Consider the following 6,483-nt stretch of genomic DNA (forward strand, 5'->3'; position numbering starts at 1 on the left):
GCCCAGATGGTTTACATGTATGTAATGCATGGTGGAATTTTGCAAAACAGCAAGCATTATAACCCATAATGTGCAGACAAATCTGTAATTTATACTATTAAAGTTGACTACTTCTTGATGGTGTCACAATCTTTGGGTTTGAATTACTTAGGGTAAATTATATAATAGAAATTATTGTACCTAACCTAGGTCTTCCTTGTGGTATATCTGGCTTGCCTGACAAAAAACAAACAAACACACAAACAAACAAAACAAAACAAAAAGAAAGAAAGAAAATGTGGCTATCCTCACAGAGTTTGTGCAACTCTAAGTAACACCCCCAAAGGTTACATGTTCATGTGCATATGTACAGTGCATACATACGAATGTACAGTATACTATAAGGGCCATCATAGATTCATAAGCAATTACAGTGTATACTGTACGGGCATGTAATTCACTATTATAATAACTTACTGTGCCATTTACTGCTAACATATAATGTGTGGTCAAATGACATACATTCATATGACAGTTCACAAGGGACACTTAAAAAGAAATAAATAGAAAATAAAAAATCCATTCCCCCAAACTTGTTTCAGGTTTAAAGGCATTATTTACCATTTACAGATGAAACAAAGACCCAGCTTTAGTGCTTCAAAATAGATCTAAAATGTGAGTTGTTATAGGGAATAAAAACAACCAATGTAAATATCTGAACCAGTATATGTACAAAATGTGAACAATAGTTATAATAAAAATGTTTCTAGACTAAACCATCTATAGTTATGGCTTAGTGTGGAAAATAGTGATACGTGTATTTCCTTCTAATATATTTTACGCTTCACTACGAGTTGTGACACAACTGACCTACAATACACTTATGCATCATATGTGATATCGCGAATATTTTTTAAATCACTGCTCCCAATGGTAAACAGTACCTTTAATACATGCTTTTAAAAGTTAGTTTATTGTCTAAAATAGATATTAAAAAAACAAAAACAAACAATACTTTACGCAAGAAAATTTTAGACCAAACCACTCCATAGGTACACCGGCCATGAAATGTAACCTTTGTATTATTTTTAGAACACATGACCTGTAGGTACAAAACTTACTGGTACCAAGTACCAACAAGAGTTCTGCCTTTTATTTGTTTGCTCTTTGGCAATGATTCATGTTTACTGAATTACATCTATAAATGAGTAGAGACAGGTGCAATAAAATGGAAAAACAAATAAAGAACCTGACAAATTTTATGGGGAATATTTTTCATATTCCAGATATACAATGTATTCCCTGAAATCATGATCACAGTGCTCAGTTACAAAAAAAAAAAGAAGAAATGAATACAAATAAGACAAAATTTAAAGAAATCACTGTATGATTTTTCTCTCCTTTCAGATCATACTGGACACAAGTGGACCAACACACAAGTAACACCATATACATCTACAACTAGAAAAGCACTCTGACAGCGCAGACCTCCCCAAAGCAGCTAATTTCCATCCATACACACATGCTGAAAATCATGAAATTTCCCAATATAGAAGCTTTTTGTTTACATCATCAGCTTCCAGCTGCGTGGTACCTTGGTAGTCGCCCAAGCACAGCATGCGCATTCGTATGCAAACATCAAATACGCGCAGCTTGAACTCCGAAGTTCATTGACCCTATCTGCAAAAAGATCAAAGATCCTTTTAAAAAAATCCCTAAAAATTCCAAGATCATTACCAAATATTCCTTGTGTCATTATCAACTTTTCCTGCCAAGTTTCATCCAAATCCGTCCACAACTTTTTGAGTTATTTTACACACAGACAGACAAACATACAAAGGACGATGAAAACATAACCTCCTTCCTTGGCAGAGGTAACAAAAGGTTAATATCCAAACTTTCTAGCAAAATTGCAAAGTACTCAGTACAAGTATGAGAAAAAGAGATGGATGTGCAATACCTGCTTCATTTTTAAATGTCAGAGATCAATCTAATATACAGTGTCGTCTTCTTTTTTTTTTTCGAGGGGGGGGGGGGGAGGACATAACTATCTGGTGGCAAATAGGCATGAATATCATAATACACAGGTAATATTAAAGTTGAAGCCCTTCTGATTCTTATTTGATAACACAATGCACCCGTATATGAAGTTACTTGGATTTGTAGTAATGTCATACAGTACATATGATTTCTGACAATTACATAACTGGTAAATGAATCTTGGACATGTATATACTTTTGTATAGATTTATCATTTATCAGCTGTTAATGCTCATAGGCCCATAGACTTCACACCAAACACACAAAAATTGCATTACATCAATATTTGAAATTTGTAATCCATAAATCGGTAAATTGTGATTTCATTGATATGACTACTCACAAACACAAACACAAACACTGCACACAGTGTACTTAATATTTTGTAATGGAAATAATCTTAGAATGCATTGTACCCGAGTACTTCAGATTCTTTCGAAGGAGGAATTTTGTAAAACACCTTAAGTACATGTAGCTACATGACTAAGAGTACAGCCACTTTAAATTGAGTTTAAGTGTGCTTACTTATACCCCTTTCAGGTAATCGTGGATGCGGATAATAGGAGCACTAAGTCGTAAATTTTGATTACATGAACGGGAGAGGAGTAGAAAAGTGCGCATTATTTGATGCTGCTATTATGCGCATAATTGCAGCATGAGGAGTAGATCGAGAATACATGAACGCGTTTTACGACTTATCCGCACTAACATTCCACAGTTCGGTCAAAGGTCACTCGATTTCCCGCCACAACCGCTGATTGCTGAGCTTGAGCGCGCGCGAGGTGTGCATACACGTGAGGATATTCACCGGAAACATTACGTCATTATAGAGGCGTGCGCCGTAACCATGACAAATAACTCCGTACTTCGCACCATTATATGAATGGGTGCTCGTAAAAGTAGTACGCACTTCATGGGATATATGAACGCGATTTTGACTACTTCATCCGTATTATTTGGATGCGGATAATTGAACCGCGATTACCTGAAAGGGGTTATTAATATCATCCTGTCATTGTTTGTGATAGGATGTCCCCGCAGTTATCTGGGCAATCGGGTATCCATGGCAAGAAATGCTATCTGGGTTCAGGAATACCATTGACCTTGACCCCCCCCCCCACACACACACACACACACACACACACAGTTCCTGGGGTATTCAACAATAGCTACTACAATCATACACTTTAGGGGCCTATATATTATCGGTAAGCAATATTACCATAATCAAGCACTACGTATGAATTTGAGTACGCATCAGGCACCATGTGTTTGATGCTTACTGTACAATACATGTGTTCCAGTACTGTGTGCATGTGTGTTAGATTTGTGTTGGGATGCTGTGTGTGTGTGTGTGTGTGTGTGTGTGTGTGTGTCTGTGTGTGTATCTATCGAAATGAAAGCACTTGTATCATGCCATGCCATTTGCTCTAAATGCCCTTCCATGTGCCATTTGCGCAGGGGCATGGTGCTGTGTAACTTAATTAATGCAGTCTGTCTGTTACTGTCTACATACGTGTAGCTATACCATATTTTTCTTTTCCTCCAATTTTTTGTTTCATTTTGACTTCATTCATTGCTTCACATTTGTACATTCCACTTGCATGTGTGAATAAACAAATGAATACAAAACATAATATCTCCTGTCAGGGAGTACATGTGAATCATTTTACTTGAATGTTCAGGTAAACACATGTAGCCTACATGTACAGATATTCATAAATACAGTGTACACTGCATACCTAAAAAAAAAAAAATAAAAAAAAAAAATACCGAAATACAGGCAGCCACCATATGCACACACACACATCACGATTATCTGTACACACACACACACATACAGGCCTCGCCTGCGTGGAGTGGTTTGCGCGAATTGCGGTAGCAGCGGACGATTACATGATTGGGGTCGTGGCTATCTGGTAATCTGCGATGTGACGTTGTATGGCACGACGTTGTATCGCAAGACATTGCAGAGTTTCAGGCAGGCTTGAAATCATTAAATGTAAAATACGATGGCATGTGATGCTAGCTAGATGATCCTGCAGCAACGGAGAGCTACAGCAAGCAATATCACTCAGTGTTGTGCTGCTGAAACTTGTCACGATTGCCATAAATACAACTTCTACGTGTAGTATAATAGTAAGATTGTAGTACTGTACGAGCTGAAATTTTCGCGGTGGTTTTATTTTCGCGAATTTCGCGAATCGCCTTTGAACCGCGAAAATAACAACGCGCTAATAGCTAAGTTCAGTTAGAGTAGACCCTCACAACCGCAAAATTAACAACACGCAAAAATGTCCTCCAAGTAGCAATTCGCGAAAATATCTGTACGTGAAAATTTCAGCTCGTACAGTACTACTCAAGTTTAGTTTTGGTCATACTATCTAGACAAAAAAAAATCCATCTGTCCGGAAGAGTTTTTTAATATTTTTTACTTTATCCCGTGAAGTCAGATGCATTCTCCGCGGAACATATCCCCAATGACCAGATACAGACCATCTTTCTTTGGTCATCATATCTAATAATAGATTCTAGGGCTCCTACCTAATGTTAGAACATAGGTCTATGCCAAAGTAGACTTTGAGCCAAGAATATCAACAAGCTTCATGACATACTCAGGATACTCACATAGATCAGTTCGGGAAACCCACTCACAAGGGGGGCCCCTCCTTATAAGTAACCCGTCCCCCTTATAAGTAACCCCGTCCCCCTTATAAGTAACCCCCGGGGCACCCCTTATAAGGAGTCTCCACGCTTTTTTGCAATGCAACGCGAAAATGAAAGGACTGCGGCAATTCGCTTGATTATGTCCATAAAGCTTCACAAGTTTCCTAGTTACTCACGAAATTTGAGCAAAATCGGTTTGAGGCATCATATCTAAAATCATGGATTTAAATGCGATGTCAAACGACCCATGCGAATGCTGAAATGCGAGCGATTACTGGCGTGAGTGTCGCCAGGCGCGGCGGCGCGGCAATGCTTGAGTGCAGACGTGGCGACTGAGTACGGAGGTCAGTCGCCACGTCTGCACTCAAACATTGCCGCCCCGCCGCGCCTGGCGACACTCACGCCAGTAATCGCTCGCATGTCAGCATTCGCATGGGTCGTTTGACATCGCATTTAAATCCATGATTTTGGATATGATGCCTCAAACCGATTTTGCTCAAATTTCGTGAGTAAGTAGGAAACTTGTGAAGCTTTATGGACATAATCAAGCGAATTGCCGCAGTCCTTTCATTTTCGCGTTGCATTGCAAAAAAGCGTGGAGACTCCTTATAAGGGGTGCCCCGGGGGTTACTTATAAGGGGGACGGGGTTACTTATAAGGGGGACGGGTTACTTATAAGGAGGGGCCCCCCTTGTGAGTGGGTTTCCCGAACTGAGATATCTCTTTCAACTGAGAGTAAAATCTTCAGCCCTGAACTGTAGATTATAGATCTACCATTAGTAGGCCTACCAAGAGTCAGTTCTACGGAGTCAGAGAGAGATAGACTCTTATCTTTTAGTATCAACATGACGTGATCAGCCACCAGGTGATGATCACACAGAGTAACTTTTACTGACTCCTTACTGTACCCAGGCTACAATTGTATGGACTAGTCATTCGGAAAAAAGCCCAGAGTCAGCAGAGAAAGTTTCGAAAGTTGACCTTGCCTAGCCATGCTAGCCCTAGGAATCTATTCTGTAAGCAGTAAGGCTACAATAGGCACTGTTGAGCCGAGTTGAGTTGAGCTAACATTTTTATGCACTTGCAATACTAAGTTAGTAGTAAACCGCACGGTAAGGCAATGCCAATGGCAACACCAAGTAACGTGTAAATGTGTATGGGTTAATTCAAATCTCTTTTTCAAGAAACAACGTCTATTAACAGTGGTAACAATATTCCAATTCCATCTTACTCGTAGATATGATGCAGAGTAAAGTACGGGTACACTCATGATATGAATTCGAATATTACCTTAATCCAGAAGAAAGTGATATTGTTAATCAAGTTCACGCCTCAGACTTTCGAATTCTCGGTTTCCTTGCGTGTGTGAAGCGGGATTCGGAAACAGCTTTATGTACATGGATGGAGACGTTCAATCCCGGAAGTATTTTAGCTGTATGATTACACTACACACGCACTACTGGATCATGGAGCAAGCTGTAAGCTGTGTGTGGGTCACAGAACTCTTACACACAGAACTCTGATGTGTAAGAGTTCTGTGGTGTGGGTACGGTGAGATCAGTGAGTTCGGTTTGCTGTGGTGTACTTGTTGTATGAAAAACGCACGCGCGCCCGTTTGTGTGTGCAGAGCTCCTGCCGCTCACGGGCTGCGCAGTTGTGCGCAATTTACTGTGTGTACAATCATGTACTGGAAAAATCTGTATACAATGCCGTCCTGAGCATGCTTTGGCAAAATGAATGAATGAATGAATGAATGAATGAATGAATGAATGAATGAATGAATGAATGAATGAATGA

General features: G+C 39.5%; 1 protein-coding gene across 3 annotated transcripts in view; it reads right to left on the bottom strand.

Moving 5' to 3' along the window:
• The window catches only part of LOC140237676 (CDC42 small effector protein 2-like), a 39,892-nt gene extending 33,785 nt beyond the window's left edge, over window positions 1-6,107 (bottom strand). For 2 of the 3 annotated variants that reach the window (XM_072317605.1, XM_072317602.1), the window contains exon 1: window positions 5,977-6,107. The gene's annotated coding sequence lies outside the window, so the exon portion shown is untranslated. The remainder of the gene's footprint in view (window positions 1-5,976) is intronic. The other variant, XM_072317603.1, reaches the window with a different exon arrangement.
• Window positions 6,108-6,483: the final 376 nt, after the last annotated feature.

Source organism: Diadema setosum, chromosome 14, assembly GCF_964275005.1.
Source record: "Diadema setosum chromosome 14, eeDiaSeto1, whole genome shotgun sequence".
Classification (NCBI taxonomy): Eukaryota; Metazoa; Echinodermata; class Echinoidea; order Diadematoida; family Diadematidae; genus Diadema; species Diadema setosum.